A 15,520-nucleotide genomic window follows, 5' to 3' on the forward strand; every position below is an offset into this window, starting at 1 on the left:
AGAGAGGGTGTGTCAGAGAGATGGTGTGTCAGAAAGACAGTGAGTGTGACAGGAAAAGTCTGGACATAGGAATCCATAGGGCTTGGCTACAGTCCTATCTGTTGACCTATGTTCTATGATGGTGGGCTCCCTATTTAACAGCACACACCCATCTTTATCTTAAAAATAGGGATGCTGGGCCGCCCCAGTCTTCAGGATTGTCATCATGTGGGGGTGAGATGGTGTCTGCTCTGTATTTTAATAACATGGCCAGCTCCTCTGAGCTCAGACAATATTTCTTCTAATTAATGCTGTGCTGGATATATAAATTTCTGGCCCAAGCCTTCACCCTGCTGAGGAACCTAGGAGCACATTTTGAAAACGTGTTGCTCAAAGTGGAAGGAGGAGGATTTCGGGCCCCTGTCCTGGTTTCTCACCCCTCAATTCAGCCTCAAGCCAGGCTCCTTGGTCCCCTCAAGAGCACTTAGATTTAGGTCTGAAGAGCTTGAGAGAAGCCCCCTCCCCTCCCCAGGAGGGAAGCTTAAGCTGCTGGCTTCCAGGGGCTTTTGCATTCCTTTGTGGTGTTTGGTGGCTGTAAACAAAGCCAACAAGACTGGCTTAGCCCAGAGGCTGACTGGGTAGTTCTTAACTTGGAGCCACAAGGCCTTTCTACAAACACAGCCAGCCAACCAAAGAAAAATAAATGTTTCAACATCCGTCTTATCTACAGGGTTTCGTCAGAACCCCGGGTACTTTCCCCACTTCTTCTTGTGGTACGAGGCTGAGTGGACATACCCACCTACCCTTGTAGGGACATACCCACATCCATCCTCACACGGGGGAAGGAGAACCATTTTGAGGTGAAGTAAACTTGTAGAGCCGAGCAAGCAGGTGTCATACCTCGCATGTGTGGTCAAGTTCTTCAGTGTGCTCGCTGCCCTCTCCATTACACTGATGTCCCCACTAGTAAAGGACCAACCTGCTCTTCAAGTATTGCCCAACAATTCTTGTTATCAGAGCAGGGACACCTCAGCCTTCCCACGGGCACTTTTGTACTTGGCTGAACCACGGTCACACTGGCTGTGTCTGCGGACATGACCGCACTGGTGAGCTGGCTGATCCACGGAGTCTTTCAGCTTCTGGGAGGAGGCAGAGGAATGGAGGGTGGCCACGTGTGTCCTGCTCCTTAGGAACTGTCAAAGATGTATCGGTCTGGTTTCCCTCACAGATCGAGAGCAGAGAAAGGAAGTCTTGGTCTAGCGTGGTGAGTCCTTTTGCATGGGCACAAAAGGTGTGTGCATTCCAGTAGAGGTGAGTCAAGGTGTCCAGTTCTCAGTTTCTATGTCTGAATATGGGACTTCTCACAGCCTCAAGTACTGTTTTAAGCATCGACAATAGCGTGGCCACAGAAAATGGTGTTCACAGCCAACCCCAGCCCTTCAGACCCCAGGCAAGGAACAACAGTCATGGTCCATGGAGAAAAAAGAGAGGAAATATATTCCTCAGTCATGAGGTTTGGGGTCAAGTGTAGGGGGTGACCTGGAAACGGTTCAGTTACTCTCCTTCTCAACACCATTGTCTAATGGAGACCTGTTGATGGTTCTGGGAGAAGGAAGACATTTTAAAGAGCCACATGCACCTTTCCTCTATGGCTGTTAAACTATTCAAGCAATGGTCCTCAAGATTTTGAATTTCTCAAGGATCTCCTGCTGGGAGAAAGAAAAGGCAGTCAGAGGAGGAACTTGTCTCCTGAAGAGAGATTTCACACAGTTTTGACAGCTTGTCATATTACCTTGCAAGGGAGTCTGGAGCTGAGGCATTCACAGGTAGTGACTGGGGTGGGACCACACCCTGACCAGGACTGCCGGGCCATGCCAACCTTTTGTGCCTATTTAAACCTAAGCCTCATATGAAGCCCCTGAAGATGGACTCCCAGGGGCAAGTCACGGGTTCTCTCTTTTCCTCTCCCCGAAGTAGCCACAGGGAATACATTTTATTTTTCTTCCTTTTCACTATTGTGTTTTATTTGGCTTATTGAGGAGGGGTGTCTGACCCTGACTTGTTAGAACCTCTAGGACCCAGGCTCTGACCCCAACAACTGAGGTAACAGTAGGGACTGCTGACAGTACCCACTTCATAGGTTACCCTGAGAGTTAAATCTACGCAGAATACAGCTCTTAGCTGTACAGTCGGATGTAGAAATCAGGTAGAAGGAAATCTTGGGGGTTGGCTGACATTTTGAGACAAGGACCAAATCCAGTTCCTGAAAGTGACAATATCTCACATGCTACAGCTTCCTCCTGATATGTGGGATCAGGATCCTTGCAATGGAAGCCCTTTCTAAAATGGTCTCACAGCAGAGCAGTAAGGTCAGAGTGGTCACTCATGTTTGTGGCCAGGCTGGGTCCGCGCCCTCTAGCTTCGGAGACTATCTTCACACAGATCAGAGGCTGTCACCTCAGCTCTTGTTCTAGGATATAGCTCAGTGATCCCACCCCCGACATACTGCTTCAGCACATCCATCCTGGGGAGGGGCTGGGTTTTCCTAACCCTGAGTCCCTCTCCTGCTGGCTGCTGAGAGCTTGCTCGTGTGGATGGTGCTTTAATGGTGTCGTTTGCTGAATATACATCACCCACTGAGTGGATCCACAATGTCCTCTACCCTCTCCTGTGAAGGTAAGACAAAGACTGGCTGTTTTGTAGTATTCAAGTGGCTTTTGAAATACTTTGCTACGGTTTTCAAACAAAATGGTGTGGAGTGAGCCATTCCACTTCTATTTCCTCTAATTTCCGCTTTTACACAATGCCCTCCAATCACACCTAGATCAAAACATGCCCACCTCAGAGGCCATTTTAATACTTTTCATACTGCTGGTAGGAAGAAACAATTGATTCTGTGAGAACCCCTGAGCCTGTAGAGATGTCTGTGGACATCATTGTGGACTGGTGGTCACACACAAGCACCTTTCCCATGACTCCTCTTGTTGACGTCACTTCCTGCAATAGTCTAGCTTAGCAGCCTCTGGCACTTAGGGCCTTCTGTGCTGATTTTATCTCTGCTCAGTGTTCCGCAGTGCATGCTTGTGAATACGCACAGCTTGGGAAAGCTGACACACCCCCTTCCTTGTCACCTGAGGACAGCAATGGGCACGGGGCCTAAGCTTTCTTTGTGGGTGTCCCCCATCCCTTGCTCAGCAGCAGGGATGGTCAAGCCGCCAGTCTTCCTGATTTCCTGGGAAAAAAAGCTCTTTTCTGTCTTGACTTGCTGAGCTGACAGGATGTGGCTTCCCTGCTGTGGGCGGTCTTCTTACAACTTTAGAGAACAGTGCCCAAAGCTGAAGTTTGCTGAGAACAAAACTTTGCCTCAGGACCTTTGTATGGCCCTTTCCCCCCACCAATTTCCTAGATACCCTGCATAAATGAACCTCCACCTCTGACTCTCTGTCTATGTAGGCCATGTTGAATCATGATAACTCTTGTTATCTCCTGTGTACACCCCTCCAAAGAAGATTTGTTAATGACCATGTACACAACATTAACAAATCATGTTTCCAACCCAGGTTTTCTTCCTTCTCATTTTGAAAACTCAAGTCCAGAACAGCGAAACAGTTTAATAAAACAACCCACGTTTGAATTCTATGTGTTTGAAATTTCAGATAGCTCCTTGTAACAGAGAGACATCCCCTCCCCCCCTCACATAAGTGCTTCTCAGCCTCTGGCAGGCAGGTCTGCACTTTTCTGCCTTTGCATATTGCATGTCTCTCCAAGATGCCTTTCATTATTGTGTTGTGACATCCCGCTGGGCAGTGGGACTCCTCGTCTGTCCAGGCATTCATTCCCTGAGGACTGGTCATTCTGGACCTGATGTCTACAGACAGTCCTATCCAAAGAGGGTGGCTAGTATTTTGTTGAGTAAAGAGTTGAATGACAGGCATGAGCTCATTCCATCTCCCTGGGTAATTTCATGGAGCAACTAATCTTTTTTTCTGACCTGTTCAACCCAAACACCTAGGCACTGAATGTTCTCTCCCTCTTCTTAAGTCTCCCTCAGTGTGTGAAGCCTTCTCAGGAGCAGGAAGTAGCTGGATTGGCCGTTTGTCTACCTACAGAGACCCGTGTCATTTTTAAAAAGTGGCATTGCAAATGGATAAAGTTTAGCGAGCCAATCCCCGTAGTCAATTAAAAATTCCTTTTGATTAAAAATAAAAAACCTGTTCCTTCAAACACATAGAATCTAAGCGTGGGTTGTCTTAGTAAACTGTTTCACTATTCTGGGCTTGATTTTTCAAAGTGGGATGGGAGAAAAACTGGGGATGGGAACATGAATTGTTAACGTTGTCCACGTGGTCAAAATGTCATTAGTGTATCTTCTTTGGAGGGGCGTACATGGGAGTGACAGTGGGTGATGATTGGTGATACAGTCTTACATCATGACTCCAAATCACTAGCTTATGTGAAATGAACTTATGTGACCAGCATCTTCTCAGAGACTCTTGGTAGCAACAAGTCATGGACATCCCTGAATCATGTTGAATGTGCATGCATAAGTGCGTGTGTGTGTGTGTGTGTGTGTGTGTGTGTGTGTGTGTGTGTGGCACCATCCTTTGTCCATTCAGGGTAATTTTTATTCTCATGGGACAAAAATGCCTCTAGCCAAATCATTCATCTGTCACCTATAGGGTCTGAGGCACAGACAGCTGGGAGAAGGTCCCTATTCTGGGATCCCAGAGACTAGCTGCTAATCTGTTTGTTTCTGACATGTATGTTCTGAAGAAAGCCAGGAGCCATCTTGTTGCTGTCAACAGCTGTACTGGAATGACCTTTAAGCGCCAGCCCTCCTCTGCCTGATGTTATCAAACCTCCCTGGGATTTTGCTGTCATAATTAGGGTTTATATATTAGCCACAGAAAAAGATAACTGATCCTGTTTAGATAGTGTTCCAGTGAGAAGAGTTGACTAGTCCTTCCTGTCTCAAGAAACACTTAGCCGTTGTTTTCCTATGGCCTGGGATGTCCACAGGGCCACAGAGCTGAGCCCAACTGGTACCCATTAGCTACTGTGTCTGTCTAACTGATGAGTTCTCTAGATATCGATCAGTTCCTCGCTTGACTTAAACACCTTTTCTCTGGACAGGGAGTGTCTCACATCTCCTTTACTCGGTTAACTCTTACCATCATGCAAAAACAGCTCCGGCATTCCTTTTTTAGAATGTCTTTTCTGACTCACTTGGGAACGTTGAGTATATTCAACTTTAATTTCTGAAGCATGCCTGATTTTTCTGACATATTTACTGAAAAAAAGAAGAAAACAAAACCTTGTCGTGGAGATTGAGATTGGTTCGAGAACACAAATCCCCTTCTAAAAAGAAAGGCCTGAGCTGTAGTAAAGAAAGATGAAGGTTTTAGCAGAGGAAAGCACAAACATCAGTGAGAAGAGAGTCCGGAACGAACCTAGTTGCAAATGTCCTTCTCACCGGACCACAGACTGTTGGCCAGAGCCTAGAAGATTTTTTTTTCAGCACTCAAAGGTTGTCTGCTTGCCGAGAATATGCAAGCTCTAAGTCTTTCAAGGTGAAGTCACTTAAGGTCCCCAGAGCTGCCTACGGAGTCAACAGCAATTTTCTTAGTGCAGCTTTCCTAATTCAGCTATTCAAGGTGGAGTTTTTTTAAATTGTTTTTAATAATATTTAAATTCAGAAATAATTTTAGGTTGCGCATAGAGTCACAAGGATGGTCCAGTGTATTCTTATGAGCTCTTGGCCTGCTTCCATAGTGTTGACACTGCATATACTCATAATGTTTTTGCTAAGTGCAGGAGGCATCATGGGGATGAAACTGAGTCCAAGAAGACTGGGTTCTTAAGCTACTCAATGGCCTCTCTTGCTGATCAGGGAGCTCATGCAGGGTCCCACACTACAATTAGCTGCCCTGATACATTTATCTCCAGTCAGTGTTGTGTCCCAACTATCCTAGCTTAACTAGCCCCCCCTTTTTTTCTTTCTTTTTATTTATTCAATGTGTTTTTTACATCATGCATCTTGATCCCATTCATTTTCCCGTACTTCTGCATCCACCCTCTGCGCCTGCCACCCCCTCTCCCCAAGTAAAACAAAATTTAAGAGAATTTTTTCCAAAATCTCATTATGGAAGCTTCAGTGTGATACAGTGAGTCACGCACTAAACCCCTTTATCCGTATATTTTTTCTTGCAAGGGTTCACTGCATAGAGTTATTGATCTGGTTTGAGGCCTCTGGTTTCAACTACACCATCAATAATTAGACCCATTCTTAAGGAGAAGTACTTTAGTCACCCCATAGAACCCACCCATACATACCTTAGAAACATTTGTAATCTCAAACTAGATGAATATGCAGGAATAATGCATGTATACATGGCATAGCTTCTATAATTTATTTCTACTAACTAGACACTGAGAGGATTCACAACTCCTGGAAATGCATAAATTATTTGTTTCCTTAAATTATGGATGGCATGTTTATAACAAGTACATATAAATTGTAAGTGTATATTATAAATATATAATCCTATTTGCCAACATTTATTACCCTTGTGCTGGGGGCTGAACTCCATGCTAAGCACTTTGCAATCATTTTTTCATTTAAGCTTTATCGTTATCCTACGGAGAACAAAATGTCTTAGGTTTTAACTTTTCTGTTGTTAACCAGTAACTTAGAAAATATTTTTGTGGAAACTTTAATAAACGGAAGATTAAGGCTCCTGGGAAAGAATAAGGGTCATTACTTGGAGGTGTCCTATCTGGAGGATGGTGGTACCCCTAGCATATAAGATTAAGGCTGTTCCTAGGCACACTTCCAAACAGACAAATGGCAGCTTTCCAAGGAATCCACAGGTGTGCAAGTATTGTTGAGAGTCAAGTACCCACGCACCAGGATACTTTAAAATGTTAACACTCCCCTAGAAGGCTCTGGCAGAGCCCTGACAGCGACTATCACATCAAATAGGTTGCATCCTGCTACAGACTGTAGAATAGTTAGGAAAGAGAGCTTCCCCATCACTGGGAGGCTTGCTAGACTCCATCTCGTACCACGTTCAACCACGTCTCTCTTTCCTCCAGGCTCAGCCCTCGATGTACATCTAGAAACTTCATCTCCTTGGAGATGCCTTAGCAACCAGGGAAGAGATCCAGTGTCCCTGAACATTGTCTCCTTCCACCCTGGGCATCACTCAGGACATTGGGACATATCTGTGCCTTTTGCTGTAGAACCACAACAATGCTAGTTTTGAACACAGGTATACCCTGAAGATAGTAGCCAAATATTCTAGAACTGTGCACCGGAAAGGAACACTTTCCTGAGGGCCCACTTGGAGCCATGCCCTTCAATATCATTCAGTCTTTACCCAAACAGGCAGGGGGCATTTTGATGTTTTGATTCCTACTTCCAGGTGGAGAGAACAAGGACGTTTTCCCTCCTCAAGGTCAATGATGTTGTTTCTCCTGGCTTGATTTTTCAGATTTAACCTGATTACCCTGCTCTTCATTTGACCTAAGCTAAGGGGAGCCAGGAGAAGACTTGATGTTTCCAATTAGAGACAGACTGCAGGGACTGTCACCCATCTGGACGGTGTACTCTGAGTGCTCCAGGTACTATCCCAGGAACTTGTCCAGATGCCTAAGCCTGGAAGCAAAGGAGACTTCAAGGAGGGACACTGAGTTAAACTGTGCTATTTATTTTCCATTCAATCCCAGCGGAGTTATACCAGCTCCAATTAACACTCAGGATGCTCTTGATGGGAGCGTCCCTCAAACACTGGCATATAAATGTGTCTTTAAACCCAGACCTCATCACTAAGCAGCTGTGTAGGGTCTGAGGGCTGAACCGTACCTCTCCTCAGCTTTGGAGACCAATGGCACTAACCACATCATCTTAGTAGCAGTGCCATGGCATTGGCTAAAGGGTATAAGGTTGTTTCTGTCTCCACAATGACCTGGCAGGTCAAGTCTAGGTCCTGACCACTGACTCTGCCTGGTTCTCTCCATCACTCCAACTATGACTTGAAGAAACAGGTTTGCTCCATCACCCTTGGAGGAACTAATTGCACACCCAAAAGAGCCACGATTCAGGAGTAATCTTTAAGCCCTACCATATTGCCGGGGGTGGAATTGTGCATTCAAGGGCTTCATGCACTAGGAAGCCAGGATTCACCATTCTTTTCTTTGGTTCTCAGTTTCTCCATCTGTAAAAGGAGGCTTGATCCTGATAAAGCCCTGATCCCATACGAAGGTGATGAAAATTAAGATGAGCCAAGGCCCCTGTACCACTGAAGTTGGTGCCTAGCCTGGAGGAGAGCAGGCACACAAACACAGCATAATCGGTGCTCAGTACTGGGTCTTTCCTGCCTCTGCCCCCAATGTCCCTTCACCAGGAGCTTCCTTCAGGAACTGTAGCCTAGCTCTGTGAACCGGGCAGGCTGAGCGACAAACACCCCGACCATAGGGATCCCTTCTTCAGTAGTGTCTCATGTCATCTCTTGCCTTTTTCCCCCTGGTGTGCTATCTTCAGAGCAGGAACCTAAATATGTCACCCCAGGCCCCTGCCCCTCCCCCACAAGGCTGGCCCAGCTTAGCTTCTCACTTCTCCCACCGAGTCCATACCTGTGCAGGGAAGGGGCTTCATACTATTCCTAGAAGGCATGAGCCTGCCTCTGCCTCAGGGCCTTTGCACCACTTCCCACTCTTTCTGGCACCTTCTTTCTTCAGTTGCCATGATGTTGATCACCCTGTAATTTCATCTCTGAGCTTACCTATTAGACAGAGTGACTTAAATGCATTCTCAATACCGGGTAGGGTGACCAGGAGATTCAAAGTCACAGATTAAGAAGTAATTGGAACAAAGGAGAAGGGCTAGGTTTGTCAAGCTTCCCAGAGGCCAGGGAAGGAGCACACATGCTTTGTAAGGAACCTGGAAGAACTGGGGTGGATCACAGCCATAGAGAGAGATCTGTCTCTTAGTTCTGCTGGGAGAACCATCAGTAGAACTATATGTATGGGCATTAGGGAAAGGATGCAGTCACGTCTCTGGGGCTGCGTGGAAGTAGTGCTGGGGGAGAAAGAGATATAATCACACTGCAGAGCCACTGGGTGTCCTGGCTCTGTCTCTGGACCTATGGCAGTCCCTGGGGAAGAGAACCAGTGACCTGCATGGGCTTATACTTTTCAGTCCCTGGTCCCCACAGTTCCCACAGCACTGGGTTTGGGTTTGTGCTGAGGCAGGTGCCTTTGCTCTCAAATACACATCATTTCCTTGCACTCCTTAAACAGTATCCTGAATATCTGTCTTCCTCGGCTTCTGAACACACCATAAGACAGAATGCCAATAACCCAGGGCACCGTATATGGTATAGCCTCTCACTACTGCAAGCTTTCCTAGCATTTTGCCCAGAGATCTGTCATATCTACTTGCACCATGTATTGTGAGGATTTACCTGACTCCTCCAAAATTATTATTTTATCTTGGAGCTCAGAGATGGAGAATGCCCACATAATCCCTTACTGCCAGACAGTGACATAGACTTTTCTGTGTCCTTGCTCTATATTCTCCCTGCCTGTGGCTCCTAGGGGGAGGAGTAAATTTTATTCATCTTATACCTTTTATGGCCATGACAGGGTTGGCCACAAAATAGAAGCCAATTGCACTAAAGAGCTTGCTTCCCACAGCTTCTGCCCTTCCCTTAGCCCTGGTCTCAGACCCTGGCCATGGATTGTGGACCTTTTTCCTTCCCAAGGAACCTCTCAGTGATGAGGAAGGAAGGATGACTCATGGGAGTTGGAGATTTGGGGCCTCCACGAGGAAGGTATAAAATTGCCAAAGGTTTTTACAGTCTGATTAATGTCTTGATGACTCACAGCATCAAGGAAACCTGGAGCCGGTCTTGGTCCCAGGGACGAGAAGGTATCACATCCATGTTTTGTAATGCCCAGGGGTACTAGCTTTTTTTTTAATCTGGAAGCAGGGCAAGGTCTAGTGACTCTTCAGAAGTAAATTTTTGGCACCTGTTACATTGACCAGTAATTGAGACAGAATTTTGTCCTTCAGCAAAAACAAGATTCACAACACAGCAGAAACATCTTCCTGTTGTCTCAGAATATGGATAGAGTTCCAATATGAAGCACTAAGGATGTATTGCTATCTAGCGTGAGAATGACAGGTCTGTTCACAGAAGGACACGTTCCATGTGAGAGAAGACTGGGTGCTTCTATAGGAAGGTCAGATGGATAAGAGGAATAGGGAAATGGAGAGAAGACAAATGTGGACTGGAGCTTGGAGGGGGAGCATAAGGAAACTCCTCATCCCACAGAGGCAGAAGGCAGATGACAGAAGACATGAGTACCTAAGATGCTGGTGCCTCACGAGCCGGAGAAAGCTATAGTGATTAGAAGGTTGAAGATGTGTAAAGCTTCAGTAGGAGATGGGAAATGGGTGGGCTTTCTAGGCAGGAATTGGTAGCTAAGTTTCCACACGTGCCCATTCAAGACAGCTGCCTATTGGGTGTGTGGAGATCAGAAGATGTTACCTGAAAGTGGGCTGTCTGGGCTATCCAGCACAGGATGAAAATAGGGCAACAATATTAGACAGGGCATGGTTTATGCCTGGCTTCAAGGGAACTGTTTCAAAGGACGCCAGTCAGACGCCTGATAAGCAGGACCCAAGCCCAGGTAGAGAGAAAGACATCTGCTTCTGTCTTCATCCTTTTTACTGCTGCTGACCCTGGAGAGTCCAGAGCAACAGAGCAAGGAATTAGTGCCATGGCTTTGGAAGGTTGGTCTTTCTAGTTCCTGTTCTCTATTTGCTGGTTCCCAAGTCCAAGGATAATAAGGCTGATTTGGTCTCTGTGTTTAGAAGTTTAGCCTTACTCTGGGCTCTTGGCTGTTTCTGAAGTTAAACTTGAAGCTATGATGCCTATCAGAGGTGTCATTCATGGGTGGGGAAGGGAGAGATGGAAGCCTCTGTCTTAGCAGCTTAGCTTGTAATTATACCTGATCAAATTAGCTGCCCAATAAAGGCAGTAATTACCAGCAGGGCTGAGGCTCATCAAGTCGACTGCTCAGAGCAAGTGCACTCTTTGGATGCTTCCAGCTTCAGATGAAGGACTCTCCAGGCTTCTGTTCCACTGGTGCATCCTCCATTTTGCAAGGCATATTGATGCCCACCCAAGTCATGACGTTCTGTGACCACACTGTGCTGTGTGTATCACACCATGTGCTCAGGATACAGAGATGGTAAGGGGTATACCTGTCCATATAATCTGGGAGCAGTGCAGGCCACACAGGCCACAGACAGAGCTCCTAAGTATTTTGTGCTTTAAGTCAGATGCAATAGGCCCTTGCTTACACCTTGTGCAGCCAGGGAAGGTTTCTTAGAAGGGTGACTTTCTAGGATCATTCGTCTCCAACAAGTAATAATTCTCCAGAGAGTCAGCACATACAGACTTGGAGGTAAGAAAGCTGTAGAATTGTGAGGGCACAGAGAGGGACGGAATGTGAAGTGTAAAGGGGCAGGGAGAAAAGTGAGCTACAGGGAGACACCATGTCTACCCACAGACTTCGTTTGGAATTCCCTTCACCTGTCAGTTGTAGAGGAGATAGGAAGGTCCTGGGTGTGGCCACATCTCATTGCTAAAAGTGCACTCTAGCTGGGGAGGTGAGGAGATGATGTTAATCCTAGAGATTGAGGTTGAGAAACAGGTATTGTTTATCTAGTTCCTGTGGAGAGAAGGGATTTACAGAGAGAACTGGGTTCTTCATTGCGATGGAAACACTACATGGTATCTTACTCCTGTGGGTGCACAGAAGAGGGACCTAGAAAATGAAAAGGGAAAGGCATGAAACGGAAAGCAAGTAGAATGCTATCTACAGGAGCATGAGCATGGCTTGTGGGTGGAGATAGAAGGCAGCAAGCCAGTGCATGTGGGATTAGACCTACTGCATGTGGAACTGGGTTCATCTGTGGTGAATCTCACCCTGACCCAGCTTCTCAAATAAGGTTTGATTATGATGTTCATGTTACCAGATTTCTATTAATCTGTGTATCGCCACATGGCTGTGTCTTACCAGCTAAAGTTTTGGCGTCTGTCTCCAACGGGGCTCCACGGCTTCTCCCTAACTCCTCCTTCTTTCTCCCAGGATTCAGTTTATTTTTCCCTGCCTAGTTCTGTTCTCCTATAGCTCTGCTATAGGCCCAAAGCAGTTCCTTTATTAACCAATGATATTCACAACATACAGAGGGGAATTCCACATCAGGTTTTTTTTCCATACATGATAAGACCCAGTAGTACCAATCAGAAGAAGCTAACATGAGTCTACCACTCCATGGACCAGAGCTGCTGGTCCAAATAACTGTCCAACAGGGTCCTAAGCAATGATAGGTACTAAACACTACCTAGCACTGCCATCTTAAGCCAGTATGGAATGAGCCTCAGGAGACTGACACTCTCAAGGTAAAGAAGACGTGTGGACTGGTCTTTCAGAGGAACTGTATGATTCCAAGCCAGAGTCACTATCAGGGCAGGTTATTGGTTTGTGGGTTCAGCACCGGCAGAGAAAGTTGCTGTTCGGTGGTGGAGAGGGCAGGCTAACTTACAGGTGGTCTATACTTACGATTTCAGCCGTGACTCTAAGTATTTGCCAGAGTCAGTTCTCTGCAGAAAGGTTTAAAGCATGCTGAGATGTACTTTAATTGTGGTGGTTAAGAATGTTCCATGCAGGGCTTGTAAGTTGCCCCAGCAGGTAAAGCTGCTTGAAGCCAAGTCTGATGATTTGGGTTCGATTCCTAGGATACACGTAGTAGAGGAAGAATTCGACCTCTTGCCACACACTGTGGTACATGTGCCCTCATCCCTTGCCACAAAATAAATAAGTAAATGCAGCTAAATGTTCTAAAACAGAACATCCTAGGCATTCTTGGACATTAGAATAATCAATAGTATGCTAAGCTTAGCTATACTAGATGCTTTCAAAGATGATGTTTCTACTTTAGAAAACACTCTGAGCAGGTATTAAGGTTTCCCTGTATAAAGAGCTTGCATCTAAGAGGTATTAGCTGACTTTTCCAACATCATATTATTTGAATGTAACTCTTCTGCCTTGAGAGTTTATATCCTTTGCAGTGTTGGGAGGGTCTTAATATGGACCTTTCTCCCCTGATAGCCAGAGAATAGGTGAGCAATTCCATCCATGTCCCATCAAACCCTGTTCTCTAAAAGGAGTTCAATGACAATTTCTAAATAGTAAAAAGTGCTGGGAAGACTAGACTATGACCTACTTACACAGACAGAACTTGGGTGAAATACAGATGTTGGTCCAAGGGAGCAACTTCTGCACCCAACAATTACTCTCGGAACCATTTCCTGGTGTTGTGTCTTCTTCTGTAGATCAGAAGCACATCAATATTCCAGTGTTGGCAGAGAAGAAGGCCCCTTCATTTGAGTCATGGAGACACAGACCTACTGTTGTACAGGACTGTTCTCTGAGCCAAGCAACCACCATCTTTGGGAGTGCATCTGTTTCTATTTGCACACCACATCCCAGCCAGGCCTGTTGAGTGTTGACATTTCCTCATAGGAGGAGGCAGGAGGGTCACAAGACCCTCATCTGAGTGTCTAGTCACTCCATACCACCCAATGTATACAATTCTACCCAAACTGTACATTGCTTAGGGGAGAGGCAAAAGTATATAGGCCTGAGAGAACTGGTGTTTGTGTGTGGATTCATCTATGGCTATGAAAACACCATCACCTGCTGGGTAAAGACTTTCTACTGAGATTTTTTTTCAGGGGAGTACCCATACTCTTGTAAGTAACCCCTATGTTCTATAAGTAAGCCCCCAAAATGTATTGATTATTCAGAATGAACTTTGTTAGAATTGAACCTCAATTTTTTTGGTGGGCTCTTAGGGGAAGAAAAGGGAGAAGGAGGAGGATGAAGAAGAAAGGGAGGAGGGGGAAGATGAGAAAGAGAGGGATGAGGGGGAGGATGAGAAGAGGGAAACAATGTTTATGTCTCTCTCTGGGTAAAAATTTAGCAACACCTCTTGAGTATAAGCTGCCTGATCTGCCCTTCTCTCCCATGACTCCTGCCTGATCACAGCTTCCTGTCCTTTCCTGGTTATCTTCCTCTAGATTTTCCCTCCTGGAATTCATTCTCTACTCTGCTACCTATCTTTTAAATTTTGTAATTGAGTATTTTAAATCTCATATTCAATAAATACGTACTTAGTCTGGAAAATCTGGAATATATTAGGCAAAAAATATCTCAGGTAAAAAACAAAACCAAATTTGGGCTCATTTCTTTCCAGCTTTCATAATATAAATGTCTTCATGATTGTTGCCCCTAATGATCTGATATTATTAATGGAGGAGGGCATGTGGCACAGAGTCACAACAACAGAGGAGGGAACAAAATGGAAAAAGCAAAGCCATCCTTTCCCATCACCCTCACCCAGAAGGAAAAGAGATCTGTGCTTGGCAGTCATATGCTGTCTTGAGCAGTGATGCAAGGAATCCCTAAAATCAAGGTGAGGACCTCCTCAGAGAAGCTTACTGTTTTTCCAAAAGAGTTTACCAAGCCCGTCCATGCAAAAAGAGTCCCACTGATATAAAGTTCAGCAAAGTAAGGGGTTCTCTCTCTCTCTGTATCTCTCTGTCCCTCTATGTCTTTTTGTGTGTATCTATGTGTTTGCAAGGGTGTTCACACACACAGACACACAGACACACACACACACACACACACACACATACTTTCTTTTTTTTTTTTTTTTTTATTTATTTATTATGTATACAATATTCTGTGTGTATGTCTGCAGGCCAGAAGAGGGCACCAGATCTCATTACAGATGGTTGTGAGCCACCACGTGGTTGCTGGGAATTGAACTCAGGACCTTTGGAAGAGCAGGCAATGCTCTTAACCACTGAGCCATCTCTCCAGCCCGACACACACACTTTCTTATGCACTCATGGGCCTGACAATGCGCCTGGTCCAGGTGACAGAGCATGCACAGATGTTTGAAGAAGGTGAAAATTTATTCTCTCATACATTCACCCACCAGTAGTACTAGTAGCCAGGGCACAGTGGATGACTCTTCTGCTCAGGTTTTGAGCTAGGCACTAGAAACTTAGCATTGATACAAGCTAGAATTATTTGGAAGAGGAATCTCAATTGAAAAAAATGCTTCCTTCAGATTGACCTGTAGGTAAGTCTGTGGAACATTTTCTTGGTTAATGATTGAGTAGGAGGGTCCAGCCGCTATGAGTGGTGCCAGGATGGTCCTGGGAAATATAAGAAAGATGGCTCAATGTGAGCTGGAGGAGGAAGATAGTAAGCAGCATTCCTCCATGGTCTCTGCTTCAGTTTGCCCCACAAGCTCTTGCCTTGATGGACCGTAGGCTGTAAGATGAAACAAACCCTTTCCCTGTCAGTTGGTTTTGGTGAGTATTTTATCAAAGCAATAGAAAATGAACAATGGCACTGAGCTTAGTACTTTTAATATTTTGGGTCAGTTCATTTC

The 15,520-nt window shown here is 45.5% G+C and overlaps 1 protein-coding gene across 6 annotated transcripts in view; it reads left to right on the forward strand.

Annotated features, from left to right (window-relative positions):
- Positions 1-1,049: 1,049 nt before the first annotated feature.
- LOC119822820 (transcription initiation factor TFIID subunit 8) overlaps positions 1,050-15,520 on the forward strand; it is a 121,075-nt gene continuing 106,604 nt past the window's right edge. For 5 of the 6 annotated variants that reach the window (XM_038342399.2, XM_038342404.2, XM_038342405.2 and 2 more), the window contains exon 1: positions 1,050-1,290. The gene's annotated coding sequence lies outside the window, so the exon portion shown is untranslated. The remainder of the gene's footprint in view (positions 1,291-15,520) is intronic. The other variant, XM_038342401.2, reaches the window with a different exon arrangement.

Source organism: Arvicola amphibius, chromosome 9 (genome assembly GCF_903992535.2).
Source record: "Arvicola amphibius chromosome 9, mArvAmp1.2, whole genome shotgun sequence".
Classification (NCBI taxonomy): Eukaryota; Metazoa; Chordata; class Mammalia; order Rodentia; family Cricetidae; genus Arvicola; species Arvicola amphibius.